The following is a 15,478-nucleotide window of genomic DNA, read 5'->3' on the forward strand; positions in this document are numbered from 1 at the left end:
ACCCAGTCGGGGGAGGAGTGGGGTATAACATGCCTAAGATAGTGTGCATGTGGGTGGCCTCCCTGAGCTCACAAGGAGGGGGCTATGGGGTGTCCCCAGTGTGACGCTATCAGTCAGTATAATCAGTGAGGTTGATCCTTACCTGTTCCTCCTTATGGGGAAACAGACATGATGAATGGGGGAGGCTGAGTATGTGATTATACAGAGCTCCTGCACCACCCTGACTGACAACTGGGGTGTGTCATTCCGACACCATCGCTCTCTGATGGTCTTTATTATAGTTTTAATAGTAGATGTTTTTGCTAGGATTGGTTAGTTCTTAATGGTGCTATTACTCCTTAACATTTGTAATGTGAAGCTATTGATGTAGAGCCATTGATCCTCAATCTTCAAAAAATGTAGTTTTTTTTATAACTGATGCATCATGATATTCAGATTGATTCTGGAGATTTGACATATGAATGGAATCTATCCGAGAAACACGATGTGGAAGCACCCATGCTCCAACCTGGTCCTAGACACATGCTCTATTTTTAACTGATTACCTAGAGATGATCAATATTTTATTTTGCCACTGATTTTCTGCATTAACTGCAGACATAGCGATCCTGTATCCATATGAAAGATAGATAAATGACCGCCAATTGGCCACCCCTTTGCATCATAGATGTCCATCACTGCTGTGGGGCTATTGGCCAATCAGGAACTGGGTGGGGCCAAGCGCTGTGACTCTGGTGTTGGGAAGAAAACTATCAATGAGTGGCTTACATTGATGTTGTGGAACCCAAGATCTCTGCCATCAATGGTAAAACCATTAACCATCTGCGCAAAGCCGTCAATGGTTGAGGGTTTTCTCACTGAAGACTAAGGTCTGATCTTTCTTCACCATAGATGGGTGATGGTGTTGTCATTGATGACTAAGGTCTGATCTTTTTCCACCATAGATGGTTGATGGTGTTGTCATTGATGACTAAGGTCTGATCTTTCTTCACCATAATGGTTGATGGTCTTGTCATTGATGACTAAGGTCTGATCTTTCTCCACCATAGATGGTTGATGGCCATCCCCAATTTATATTAATTCAATGCACTGCACTGACCGATAACTGAGATGTGTATTATCCTTAAAACCAGGACTGTGATTGAGAAGCTCTGCTGTAGCCTCTGTGCGAGAAGATAATCCTCCCATAATAATATCTTTGTTGTATGGTTGTTGCTATAGTTTAAATAATAGATGTTCCGTGTGTCTAACATAGGTTAGTTCTGCAGTAATAGGAATTTGTATAGACCACTGGCAAGCAACATTTTATAGTAAAAAGAGCCATCAGGAGATTGCTGATAATATGGTTGTCCTTGTCAGTGTTCTATCACAGGTTATTTCCCATTTCCAGGGAGGTCTGACCAGTGATGTTCCTCAATGGTTTTAATCCATCATCAAAACCCCATAGATCAGTATTTTCCAAACTCCTCCATTACAGTCCAGGATTTAAAGATATCCATGGTTGAATCCAGATGGTTACATTAAATTGAGTTACTATTTATGTCATCTGAGTTCAAGCATGGATATCCTTAAAACCTGGACTGTAATGGCGGAAAGTCTGAAATTCTGCCATAGATAGTTTAGCCATCATCAATGGTTGACCTGCACCATCGAGCTACCACAACAACAAAAATGTTGTCATCAGTCAAAGACTATCAATTGTGGCAAAGCCATTGATGGTTGATGGCCATCCCTAGATGCACCGAAGCTGCACTACTGGCCACCAGGTGCCATTCCAAGCACATTGCTTGCCAGATGCAGAGGATGTGGGATAGCGCTCGTACATCACCCCCTCCAGCCCGGAACTGAAATCCCAGGTGGCACTCTACTGCATAGGCATTACCCAAATTGCTTTAGTACAGATTTGTCTAAACCCATGAGATGCAAGGCTCTCTAATCTTAGTTGCTGGTCCAAGCTACCTGGAAGAGTATTCATGTATCCTGGAGCTGCTCACAGCTGCCCAGTGCCGCCCACTTCTCAAGTGAAGTGCGCAGTCCTGGTCAGCCGATGATGCGATTCTCGTTGAATAGTGCCATCATTGCCAATCTCCCACGTTACAATAACAGCAATCTTGGCATTTTATAGCAGAGGACAGGGCCACTGTGACACAATCATGCCACCATGCCTCCTCACCGCCCACCTATGCTATACCCCACACTGTGCCAACTTGGATATCCACTTCAGGAGTGGGCAGCCAGAAAGTAGACAAGCATGGTTTGGTATAGCTCCAAAAGTGGTGTCTTTACAATTATAATGTACTTATGGTTACAATGCTGTAAGTAACATATTGGTTTGTCATTCCAAAATAATGGGACGATACAATGAGAATCTTTATGCATGAAGAAAAGGACATACTGAAAATTATACAGAAAAAATAGTTATATATCACTTGCTGAGAAAGGGAAAAATTTAAATGGTGGCCCATACGGGGATCAACCCCGCGACCTTGGCGTTATTAGCACCACGCTCTAACCAACTGAGCTAACCGGCCAATCTGCCTATATAACCTGTAATACAAAGCTACACTCCAACTTTTCCACTCTGCTCTGCTTATAATCTCTGTCTCCCCTTTCTTTCTTATAGTCCGTATGTAATAGGCTGCTGGTCCTGATATGATTTTGGCGATACAGAAAATATATCCTGGTTTTGCTATAAATCTAATTGCCTCTTTAAATCTAGACGCTATCTCGCTGAGAACAGGCCGGGACCTGCCAGTCCCAGCCTATCACATAAGGGCTTATGACCCATGTCAGTCTGTCTATATCAATAGTCCCTGTTATGCCGTATGCTTAGTGTTAGGTGTGAGCGCTTGATGGTTACATAATATACACTGCAGTGTCCCAGCCTAGTTTATATTCCTGATTATTGCACCGAGTCTCTGATTGTGCTTACTTGTGTGCTATTATGATTATTTGTTATTTGTTACTATGCTCATTTGTATTAATATACTGGTATGTATACTGATTGCTGATTGGCTAATGCTGTGGAACTTGTGGTGCCCTATAAATAAATGGAGGTGATGATGATATGTCCTGCTATCTGCCATGTGCTGGACTACATGTAACAGGCTCACCAGCCCATGGGTGTAAGCAGATCCCAAGCTTATAATTTTGTGATAAAAGATAATCATTGTGTAACAGCTGATGTGGAGTCTCCCTGATGTTACTAAACATTTCCAAACATGTGGCCCCAGCATGATACTATTAGCTGGTATTATCAGTAAGGTTGATCCTTACCTGTTCCTCCTTATGGAGAACCAGACATGATGAAAGGGGGAGGCTGAGTATGTGATTATACAGATCCCCTGCACCACCCTGACCTATCTCTGGGGTGTGCGTTATTCTGATACCAATGCTCACTGATGATCACTTGTTATGGTTAAAAACAGAGGAATTGTTGAATAATTGCAAACAACGGTCAGCTGCTGACCATGTATTTTTATTGAAGCATACAGGGCCATCTTAACAGCAGTGTAGGTTCCTGAGCAAAGCAATGCTTTGGGCCCCTATCCATCCTGCAGCAGTAGGGGTGGGGGGTGCTATCAGCGGCAGCTTTGATGTCCCATGGACGGTAGGGGGTGATCTGCTCAGCATGTAGGACCTGGAGCAGTAATTCCTGCTAATTACTCCTTTACTACACAGATGGTGGGAGATGGGGCAGGAGGGAGAACACTAAACTGTAGAAGGGGCCATTGGGTTGAAAGAAGGGCCCCGGTACATGACTTACAGGGTGGTAGGGCAAGATTTAATACACAGGCTAGGGGTGGATAGTGGAGTGGACTTAATATTCATCATTTTCCAGTGGGAGGGCAGCTTGCTTGACTGCAGATATCTCCAGTTCCTTGAAATAGATGTCATAGCTTTCAATGGGGTAAAACTCTAGAGAGTCCCGCCTTTTGGGAGGTACTGGGGACACCTTTCAGGAGGTACCGAGGACAACTTTCAGGAGGTACTGGGGAAACCTCTCAGGGGGTACTGAGGACACCTTTCAGGAGGTACTGTAAACACCTTTCAGGAGGTACTGGGAACACCTTTCAGGAGGTTCTGGGGACTTGGGGATCAGAGATCAGGAGCCAGAGCAATCCACCGACGAAAATATAAAACTGCATACCAGGTGTGTGGAGCTGGAGCAGGGACCAGCTGCTGGAAGGCTGATATTTCTGGTTCTGGGCATAGTAGAGACAAGCTGCCAGTGTCCACCAAAAGGGGAGAGTCCAACCTTTTGGAGTATTCCCTCAGAAATACTCCAAGTCAGACAGAACCCGAGATATCTGACTGGGAAGAGCAATTAACAGGCTCGGATGGGGACCACTGCTTTGAAGTCGAATATCTCAGGTTCCCTAGGGACGATTTTAAAAAAATTGGTACCCATGGAAAGAGGAGACCCTCAGCTATCAGCCTAGAGCCCATAGACTCCTGGGGCCCTTGGGCAAGAGCCCATTGAGCCCATATGAAAAGATGGGCCTGGAAGCATACTCTGTACTCTTGGTTTCTTTATGAGTAAGTTTTGTTCCATATTGCATCGTTTCAATTCTGGTCACAGACAACTTCAAAAATTTACATAAGTGCTACCACCACCATTTCTCTTATTTAATAATACATTTAGAAGCAAGATGATTTTTTGGATTAATTTTTCCTTTGATCCTACCTATTTTGTTGTTAAGAATAATGACTTTGCACTTAAGGGAAGTCAACCAGTCATATTCTTTATTTATTTAGTATTTTTGCTTTTGCAATTATCTAATTCCCAATTTAGTCTATGCAGGTGGTCTATTAGTAATATAAAGCACCAGCAGCACATAACAGCTGATTTTCACATGGGATCTAGTGGCGCAACAGTAGCGCGTCTGACTCCAGATCAGAAGGTTGCGTGTTCAAATCACGTCGGGATCAATTACCATTTTATTTTTATGCTACATTAATGTTATTACAGTTGTAATATGTGTATATATATATATATATTAGAAAATGAAGTATAAAAAGCGCCTGGTAGTGTTGGTGACTCACTCCTCGTGAAAAAAATTGTGATAATAAAACAGATAAATTATAGTAAACTTAGCTGCGGGTATTTCTGGTAGATGACTCTTATAGACGGCACATGTAAAGGAGAGATAAAATAGACATAGTGTGTACTGTTTTTAAAAAACCACAGGTGTTTGTCTGTGTATATAACATACAATTTATAGGAACTATGCAGGTTCCAATTTTAAAGGAGAAACTATGTTTAGTTAAAAACAATAGTTTAATAGACACACTCCTGCCAGAACATGCAGGTTACACATATAGATAAAATAGTACACAAAATCAAAGGACATATATAGCAGCTGGTTCAATTATAAAAATGCAGGTATTAATCGTACAATGTTAAAAAATATAGCAGGCTTATCTGTCCACAAATCTGGGTATTGGATTAAATTTCATCCATAAATGCAAGTATCAAACGTACAGGATATAAGGTAAAAACATGGCTTATCTGTCCACGGATAGGAAGTCAGAAAGGGGTGGGCATCCAGTCCCTGTCCCAACGCGTTTCGTCCTAGAATGAGGACTTCTTCCCCTTGAAGAAGTCCTCATTCTAGGACGAAACGCGTTGGGACAGGGACTGGATGCCCACCCCTTTCTGACTTCCTATCCGTGGACAGATAAGCCATGTTTTTACCTTATATCCTGTACGTTTGATACTTGCATTTATGGATGAAATTTAATCCAATACCCAGATTTGTGGACAGATAAGCCTGCTATATTTTTTAACATTGTACGATTAATACCTGCATTTTTATAATTGAACCAGCTGCTATATATGTCCTTTGATTTTGTGTACTATTTTATCTATATGTGTAACCTGCATGTTCTGGCAGGAGTGTGTCTATTAAACTATTGTTTTTAACTAAACATAGTTTCTCCTTTAAAATTGGAACCTGCATAGTTCCTATAAATTGTATGTTATATACACAGACAAACACCTGTGGTTTTTTAAAAACAGTACACACTATGTCTATTTTATCTCTCCTTTACATGTGCTGTCTATAAGAGTCATCTACCAGAAATACCCGCAGCTAAGTTTACTATAATTTATCTGTTTTATTATCACAATTTTTTTCACGAGGAGTGAGTCACCAACACTACCAGGCGCTTTTTATACTTCATTTTCTAATATTTAGCTTTATACTGTTTAAAAGCTGCCACTTACGTATATGTGAGGTGTGTTAGGTGTGACTATATAGTCATTTTATCCCTTTGCTTATAGGGGTCTTACTGAATACACCTAGGCGCTATTCTCCACTTTTTCACATATATATATATATATATATATATATATATATATATATATATAACTGCAGTAATGTATATATAATGAATATATATATATATATATATATATATATTTATATTCATTCTGAGAACTGCAAGTGGTATGTGGCCATTTCATGCCTTTATTGGTGGATGTGGCAGTATATTGGGGGTAACAAGCAGATTATGAGTATGTAACACTATCTGGGATGCTTGTACCTCGCACACAGGCAATATGTAGGGGATAAACAAAAGAACAAATAATAACCTGGCGCCAATTAAATAAATATCCATTTGCCTGGTGCTCTCTGTTATAACAGGGATTACTCAATCCTTTTGATACAAAACCCCCCAGAAAGGAATCAATAAAAAGCGCCGGCAAACAGCAATATATATATATATATATATATATATATATATACACACATATATATATATAGTGAGCTTGGTATGGTGAGTGCTGAACTCTCTGTTTGTGTGTGTGTGTGTGTATGTATGTATATATCTATATATCTATATATATCTAGAGCATAGGCGAATTGGCACTCCCTAAACAGTATGAAGCCTGCAACGGTGCCTTTTCCAAATGGATTGTAGCAAAAAAAGGAAAGAAGGAGCGGCACTCAGCGTCTCGAGAGGAGAAAAGTGTATTAAATACACTTTTCTCCTCTCAAGACGCCGAGTGCCGCGCCTTCTTTCCTTTATATATATATATATATATATATATATATATATATATATATGTATATGGAATTCTTTATTTATCCTTATTTTTATTTATTCCGTTTTCCATATAAAATATCAATAACAAAAATCAATAAAACATAAAATAAAGACAGAAACACTTTCTCAATATCTTTCAGTTGGTCAAAATGATTGGTAACTTTTACATTAATCCTTATATGACATCACACATTACACTTTCAATGCTGCTTAATTTGCTTATACATAATTTGCTATACATTGTTTTTACATATGTACAGAAAAACACCCTATACATTCAAGAAAAAAAAGTCCTCTTATACAATGCTCAGCATATACATAGTATCCTTTATTAATATAAAGAGAGATCTCTCAAAATGGATATTTTGTATCTTGTTTTCAAACAGCTGTTATTTTCCAATTCTGTTAGAGCAGCAAGAGAAACTTTAATGCAAAAGCACACAAGGGGGCAGATGTATTAACCTGGAGAAGGCATAAGGAAGTAATAAAACAGTAATAAATGCAAGGTGATAAACACACCAGCCAATCAGCTCCTAACTGTTCATTTACATATTGGAGCTGATTGGATGGTGCTTTTATCACCTTGCACTTATCACTGGTTTATCACTTCCTTATGCCTTCTCCACGTTAATACATCTGCCTCACAGTTAGATAATTTGTATCCAATTCTTGAAACAGGTGTTACTCTAAAAAGCCCCATACACTTATACGGCACGACGGTCCGTCATGTCGTATAAGATTTCGTCCAACCTCCCGGCAGCCTCCCCGTTGGTAAGATAGTATTAGATATATCTTATGCAGTTTTTTTTTTTGCATACAATGTATCTTTTACTATCCTATCTATTTACTGCGGGATCTGTCATATCACAAGTGCAGCACTCATGATATGTCGGATCTAGGGGGATCCGATCCGATCCGATGCACATGGGAACTCGGATCGGGGGAAAAGCCCACCGAAAATGCCCGATTTCACCCAATATATTAGGCCGAATGCCCGAATTGGGCTGAAATCGGGCATTATTGGTCTAGTGTATGGGGCTCTTTACAGTCCCATTTAAGAAATAATAGGGAAGTTTTCATGCAAAAGTGTGTAGAATTAGAAGCTTAGTTCATTAATTATTAGTAGCTTATTTGTTACTTAGATCTTAGAACACGGCCATGTCATACATAATTAGAAAAAGTTTTACCACTACTATTGTGGAGAATACGGTCCTGCCAATCTCTGGAAGACTTCTGTGATATCCTCCAGATATGGCTTTATAAAACGGAACCAGCTCCAGAGACGGGAGTCCAGGAGTTGTACTAACCAGAGGAAGGACGTGGTGAAACCTTCTCTAATTATGTATGACATGGCTGTGTACAGGGGGCAATATATTGGGAGTAACAAGCAGTCTGGCAGATAGATCATGTGGTGGATACAGCAATATATCGGGTACTTATCAATAGATAGTGTACAGGGGACAATATACTGAGAGGAACACGCCATCTGGTGGTGCATCATAGGGTACAGCACTGTGTGTGGGGTAATTATCAATAGATAGTATACAGGTGAGATATACTGGTGGTACATCATGGTGGTGATAGCACTTTGTGTGGGAGGTACTTATCAATAGATAGTATAAAGGTGGCAATGTGCCATCTGCTGGAACGTTATGGGGGTTATAGATCTGTGTAGGGTATTTTGTTTCCTACATTACGTGGAGCCTCTGTTCCTGCACATAGTTGTACAGGAAAAGAGCTTGTGAAAAATGGAAGCCAGGAGGAAAACCACAAACCGACGAGGATGGGATTCGAACCCACGCGTGCAGAGCACAATGGATTAGCAGTCCATCGCCTTAACCACTCGGCCACCTCGTCCCTAGGTGCAACCATTTCCTCATCCCTAGATGCAGCCATTTCCTCATCCCAGACAGGTGTCAGTATCTCTTACTTACTAGGCAGTGGAAGTTTACCTTCCCGCACACAGTCTACGGCAAGATGACCGCAGCAGGGCCCCCTAAAGACACGCAGTGTGGTGGTGGTGGGGGGGGAGTCTGCTTCCATGTATCAATGACCCCACCAGTCTCTCCTAAACATGTCACATCAGGAAGATGGCCGACGACTGAGATCTTAGGGAGAGCAACAACTGAATGGGCTGGTTTTAGGATAAATTACATAACTAACTCTACCTCCTGTTATGTATATAGAGAGGATGCTTAGTAGAATCCCAGTGACCCAGTCGGGGGAGGGGTTGGGTATAACATGCCTGTGATAGGGTGCATGTGGGTGGTCTCCCTGAGCTCACAAGGAGGGGGCTATGGGGTGTCCCCAGTGTGACGCTATCAGTCAGTATAATCAGTGAGGTTGATCCTTACCTGTTCCGCCTTATGGAGAAATAGACATGATGAATGGGGGAGGCTGAGTATGTGATTATACAGAGCTCCTGCACCACCCTGACCGACAACTGGGGTGTGTCATTCCGACACCATCGCTCACTGATGGTCTTTATTATAGTTTTAATAGTAGATGTTTTTGCTAGGATTGGTTAGTTCTTAATGGTGCTATTACTCCTTAACATTTGTTATGTGAAGCTATTGATGTAGAGCCATTGATCCTCAATCTTCAAAAAATGTAGTTTTTTTTTTATAACCAATGCATCATGATATTCAGATTGATTCTGGAGATTTGACATATGAATGGAATCTATCCGAGAAACACGATGTGGAAGCACTCATGCTCCTACCTGGTCCTAGACGCATGCTCTATTTTTAACTGATTACCTAGAGATGATCAATATTTTATTTTGCCACTGTTTTTCTGCATTAACTGCAGACATAGCGATCCTGTATCCATAAGAAAGATAGATAAATGACCGCCAATTGGCCACCCCTTTGCATCATAGATGTCCATCACTGCTGTGGGGCTATTGGCCAATCAGGAACAAGGGTGGGGCCAAGCGCTGTGACTCTGGTGTTGGGAAGAAAACTATCAATGAGTGGCTTACATTGATGGTGTGGAACCCAAGATCTCTGCCATCAATGGTAAAACCATTAACCATCTGTGCCAAGCCATCAATGGTTGAGGGTTTTCTCATTGGCGTCTAAGGTCTGATCTTTCTTCACCATAGATGGGTGATGGTGTTGTCCTTGATGACTAAGTTCTCATCTTTCTCCACCATAGATGGTTGATGGTGTTGTCATTGATGACTAAGGTCTGATCTTTCTTCACCATAGATGGTTGATGGTGTTGTCATTGATGACTAAGGTCTGATATTTCTTCACCATAGATGGTTGATGGTGTTGTAATTGATGACTAAGGTCTGATCTTTTTCCACCATAGATGGTTGATGGTGTTGTCATTGATGACTAAGGTCTGATCTTTCTTCACCATAATGGTTGATGGTGTTGTCATTGATGACTAAGGTCTGATCTTTCTCCACCATAGATGGTTGATGGCCATCCCCAATTTATATTAATTCAATGCACTGCACTGACCGATAACTGAGATGTGTATTATCCTTAAAACCAGGACTGTGATTGAGAAGCTCTGCTGTAGCCTCTGTGCGAGAAGATAATCCTCCCATAATAATATCTTTGCTGTATGGTTGTTGCTATAGTTTAAATAATAGATGTTCCGTGTGTCTAACATAGGTTAGTTCTGGAGTAATAGGGATTTGTATAGACCTCTGGCAAGCAACATTTTATAGTAAAAAGAGCCATCAGGAGATTGCTGATAATATGGTTGTCCTTGTCAGTGTTCTATCACGGGTTATTTCCCATTTCCAGGGAGGTCTGACCAGTGATGTTCCTCAATGGTTTTAATCCATCATCAAAACCCCATAGATCAGTATTTTCCAAACTCCTCCATTACTGTCCAGGATTTAAAGATATCCATGGTTGAATCCAGATGGTTACATTAAATTGAGTTACTATTTATGTCATCTGAGTTCAAGCATGGATATCCTTAAAACCTGGACTGTAATGGCGGAAAGTCTGAAACTCTGCCATAGATAGTTGAGCCATCATCAATGGTTGACCTGCACCATCGAGCTACCACAACAACAAAAATGTTGTCATCGGTCAAAGACTATCAATTGTGGCAAAGCCATTGATGGTTGATGGCCATCCCTAGATGCACCGAAGCCGCACTACTGGCCACCAGGTGCCATTCCAAGCACATTGCTTGCCATTTGCAGAGGATGTGGGATAGCGCTCGTACATCACCCCCTCCAGCCCGGAACTGAAATCCCAGGTGGCACTCTACTGCATAGGCATTACCCAAATTGCTTTAATACAGATTTGTCTAAACCCATGAGATGCAAGGCTCCCTAATCTTAGTTGCTGGTCCAAGCTACCTGGAAGAGTATTCATGTATCCTGGAGCTGCTCACAGCTGCCCAGTGCCGCCCACTTCTCAAGTGAAGTGCGCAGTCCTGGGCAACCGATGGTGTGATTCTCGTTGAATAGTGCCATCATTGCCAATCTCCCACATTACCATAACAGCAATCTTGGCATTTTATAGCAGAGGACAGGGCCACTATGACACAATCATGCCACCATGCCTCCTCACCGCCCACCTATGCTATGCTACATCCCACACTGTGCCAACTTGGATATCCACTTCAGGAGTGGGCAGCCAGAAAGTAGACAAGCATGGTTTGGTATAGCTCCAAAAGTGGTGTCTTTACAATTATAATGTACTTATGGTTACAATGCTGTAAGTAACATATTGGTTTGTCATTCCAAAATAATGGGACGATACAATGAGAATCTTTATGCATGAAGAAAAGGACATACTGAAAATTATACAGAAAAAATAGTTATATGTCACTTGCTGAGGAAGGGAAAAAAGTTTAATGCTGGCCCGTACATGGATCAAACCCGCGACCTTGGCGTTATTAGCACCACGCTCTAACCAACTGAGCTAACCGGACAATCTGCCTGTTTCACCTGTAATACAATGCTACACCCCCAACTTTTCCACTCTGCTCTGCTTATAATCTCTGTCTCCCTTTTCTATCTTATATTTCTATCCATATATAGGTTGCTATTTGCTGGTCCTGATATGATTTTGGCGATACAGAAAATATATCCTGGTTTTGCTATAAAGCAAATTGCCTCTTTAAATCTAGAAGCTATCTCGCTGAGAACACGCCGGGACCAGCCAGTCCCAGCCTATCACATAAGGGCTTATGACCCATGTCAGTCTGTCTATATCAATAGTCCCTGTTATGCCGTATGCTTAGTGTTAGGTGTGAGCGCTTGATGGTTACATAATATACACTGAAGTGTCCCAGCCTGGTTTATATTCCTGATTATTGCACCGAGTCTCTGATTGTGCTTACTTGTGTGCTATTATAATTATTTGTACTTGTTACTATGCTCAGTTGTATTAATATACTGGTATGTATACTGATTGCTGATTGGCTAACACTGTGGAACTTGTGGTGCCCTATAAATAAATGGAGGTGATGATGATATGTCCTGCTATCTGCCATGTGCTGGACTACATGTAACAGGCTCACCAGCCTGTGGGTGTGAGCAGATCCAAAGCTTCTCATTTTGTGATAAAAGATGATCATTGTGTAACAGCTGATGTGGAGTCTCCCTGATGTTACTAAACATTTCCAATCATGTGGCCCCAGTGTGACGCCATCTATTGATGTCATCAGTGTGGTTGATCCTTACCTGGTCCTCCTTATGGGGAAACAGAAATTATGAATGGGGGAGTCTGAGTGTGTGATTATACAGATCTCCTGCACCACACTGACCGACAACCGGGGTGTGTGTCATTCTGATACCATTACTCACTGGTGATTGTTATGGTTGAAAAAACAGAGAAATTGTTGAATAATTGCAAACAAGGATTAGCTACTGACCATGTATTTTTATTGAAGCATACAGGGCCGCCTTAACAGCAGTGTAGTCCCCTGGGGAAACCAATGCACTGGTGTTCCTACCCATCCTGCAGCAGTAGGGATGGGTGGTGCTATCAGCGGCAGCTTTGATGTCCCATGGGCGGTAGGGGGTGTTCTGCTCAGCATGTAGGACCTGGAAGAGTAATTTGTGCTAATTACTCCTTTACTACACAGATGGTGGGAGATGAGGCAGGAAGTGGAACACTAAACTGTAGAAGGGGCATTGGGCTTACAGGGTGGTAGGGCAAGATTTAATACACAGGGGAGGTGTGTATAGTGGAGTGGACTTAATATTCAACATTTTCCAGTGGGAGGGCAGCTTGCTTGACTGCAGATATCTCCAGTTCCTGGAAATAGATGTCTTAGCTTTCAATGGGGTAAAACACCACAGAGTCCCGCCTTTCGGGAGGTACTGGGGACACCTTTTAGGAGGTACTGGGGACACCTTTCAGGAGGTACTGGGGACACCTTTCAGGGGGTACTGGGGACACCTTTGAGGAGGTACTGAGGACACCTTTCAGGAGGTACTGGGGACACCTTTCAGGGGGTACTGGGGACACCTTTCAGGAGGTACTGGGGACACCTTTCAGGGGGTACTGGGGACACCTTTGAGGAGGTACTGAGGACACCTTTCAGGAGGTACAGGGGACACCTTTCAGGGGGTACTGGGGACACCTTTCAGGAGGTACTGGGGACACCTTTCAGGGCGTACTGGGGACACCTTTCAGGAGGTACTGGGGATACCTTTCAGGAGGTACTGGAAACACCTTTCAGGAGGTACTGGGGACACCTTTCAGGAGGTACTGGGGACACCTTTCAGGAGGTACTGGGGACACCTTTCAGGAAGTACTGGGGACTTGGGGATCAGAGATCAGGAGCCAGAGCAATCCACCAATGAAAATATAAAACTGCATACCAGGCGTGTGGAGCTGGAGCAGGGAGCAGCTGATGGAAGGCTGATATCTCTGGTTCTGGGCATAATAGAGACAAGCTGCCAGTCTCCACCAAAAGAGGAGAGTCCAACCTTTTGGAGTATACCCTCAGAAATACTCCAAGTTAGACAGAACCCGAGATGTCAGACTGGGAAGAGCAATTAACAGGCTCGGATGGGGACCACTGCTTTGAAGTCGAATATCTCAGGTTCCCTAGGGACGATTTTCAAAAATGTGGTACCCATGGAAAGAGGAGACTTTCAGCTATCAGCATAGTGCCCTTAGACTCCTGGGGCCCTTGGTCAAGAGCCCATTGAGCGCATATAAAAAGACGGCCCTGGAAGCATATTCTCGTTTCTTTATGATTAAGTTTTGTTTCATATTGCATCATTTCAATTCTAGTCACAGACAACTTCAAAAATTTACATAAGCGCTACCACCACCATTTCTCTTATTTAATAATACATTTAGAAGCAAGATGATTTTTTGGATCCATTTTTCCTTTGATCCTACCTATTTTGTTAATAATAATGACTTTGCACTTAAGGGAAGTCAACCAGTCATATTCTTTATTTTTTTTTAAATTTTTGCTTTTGCAATTATCTAATTCCCAATTTAGTCTGTGCAGGTGGTCTAGTAGTAATATAAAGCACCCGCAGCACATAACAGCTGATTTTCACATGGGACCTCGTGGCGCAACGGTAGCGCGTCTGACTCCAGATCAGAAGGTTGCGTGTTCAAATCACGTCGGGGTCAATTGCTATTTTATTTTTATTTTATGCTACATTAATGTTATTGCAGTTGCAATATATATATATATATATATATATATATATAAAACCAAGTCACGTCCGGCACTCCCAAATGGATAAATCACCTGTGAAAATGCTCCGGTGCCCTCCTCACGGACACTGCGGTCCGTGCATGCACAGAGAGAGACAAAAACAGCGGCACTCAGGAGACGTAAATATGGTGAAACCAAGTGGTGCTTTATCTACGTTTCGGGGTTCGGAGCCCCGTCATCAGGACACACACAGTGAAGCACAAAAACAGTGACAACTTAAATACCTTACCTGGCGCTGTTCCAGCCGTCCATGCCGCGCCTCCGCTCCGCTTCCGGGATCTGGGCTTCTGTTCACAGGGACAGTCACCTGACCGGATGCCTGCTCACCGGGCTGTCAGTCAGAGGCCGGGGGGGGGGGGAATTATTGCTAGGCAACGCCTATAAACAAACACACATATAAATCACTGAATGGAGACGGAGAACATATTGTACAGTGAACCAGCATTTGGACAGCTGACACTCTGCCTAATGAGGATCTGTATAGGGAACTTTTCAAATTAAAGAAAAGAGAGATAGATTTTCTCTATCATGGAAAAACCCTTTCTGACTATTATCGGGTCAAACAGATCCCCCGCGGTTTTCGTATCCACAATATGCCAACGATTTGCAGGTAAAATTTAACGTTCTGTAAGCGCTGGATCTCAATATTAAATAAGTGTTCAATGGACCTGATCCTGCTTGTGATCGAGGAGTCCAAGAAAGAACTTAATAGCACTAAAGAAAACATCACTATATTTGAGTCACAGCACGGAAC

At 42.2% G+C, this 15,478-nt stretch overlaps 8 non-coding genes across 8 annotated transcripts; 6 read left to right on the forward strand and 2 right to left on the reverse strand.

Moving 5' to 3' along the window:
* The first annotated feature begins 119 nt into the window (after positions 1–119).
* Positions 120–251, forward strand: LOC134938856 (U8 small nucleolar RNA). The gene has a single exon (XR_010181307.1). It is a non-coding gene; the product is annotated as a U8 small nucleolar RNA (small nucleolar RNA).
* A 2,206-nt stretch (positions 252–2,457) lies between these two features.
* Positions 2,458–2,531, reverse strand: TRNAI-AAU (transfer RNA isoleucine (anticodon AAU)). Its single transcript has one exon. It is a non-coding gene; the product is annotated as a tRNA-Ile (tRNA).
* A 722-nt stretch (positions 2,532–3,253) lies between these two features.
* LOC134938853 (U8 small nucleolar RNA) lies at positions 3,254–3,387 on the forward strand. Its single transcript, XR_010181305.1, has one exon. It is a non-coding gene; the product is annotated as a U8 small nucleolar RNA (small nucleolar RNA).
* Positions 3,388–4,860: 1,473 nt separating this feature from the next.
* On the forward strand, positions 4,861–4,932 carry TRNAW-CCA (transfer RNA tryptophan (anticodon CCA)). Its single transcript has one exon. It is a non-coding gene; the product is annotated as a tRNA-Trp (tRNA).
* A 3,896-nt stretch (positions 4,933–8,828) lies between these two features.
* TRNAS-GCU (transfer RNA serine (anticodon GCU)) lies at positions 8,829–8,910 on the reverse strand. The gene has a single exon. It is a non-coding gene; the product is annotated as a tRNA-Ser (tRNA).
* A 474-nt stretch (positions 8,911–9,384) lies between these two features.
* LOC134938861 (U8 small nucleolar RNA) lies at positions 9,385–9,516 on the forward strand. Its single transcript, XR_010181311.1, has one exon. It is a non-coding gene; the product is annotated as a U8 small nucleolar RNA (small nucleolar RNA).
* A 3,179-nt stretch (positions 9,517–12,695) lies between these two features.
* Positions 12,696–12,829, forward strand: LOC134938858 (U8 small nucleolar RNA). Its single transcript, XR_010181309.1, has one exon. It is a non-coding gene; the product is annotated as a U8 small nucleolar RNA (small nucleolar RNA).
* Positions 12,830–14,564: 1,735 nt separating this feature from the next.
* Positions 14,565–14,636, forward strand: TRNAW-CCA (transfer RNA tryptophan (anticodon CCA)). The gene has a single exon. It is a non-coding gene; the product is annotated as a tRNA-Trp (tRNA).
* The last annotated feature ends 842 nt before the right edge of the window (positions 14,637–15,478 follow it).

The sequence above is a fragment of the Pseudophryne corroboree genome, chromosome 6, assembly GCF_028390025.1.
Source record: "Pseudophryne corroboree isolate aPseCor3 chromosome 6, aPseCor3.hap2, whole genome shotgun sequence".
Lineage (NCBI taxonomy): Eukaryota > Metazoa > Chordata > Amphibia > Anura > Myobatrachidae > Pseudophryne > Pseudophryne corroboree.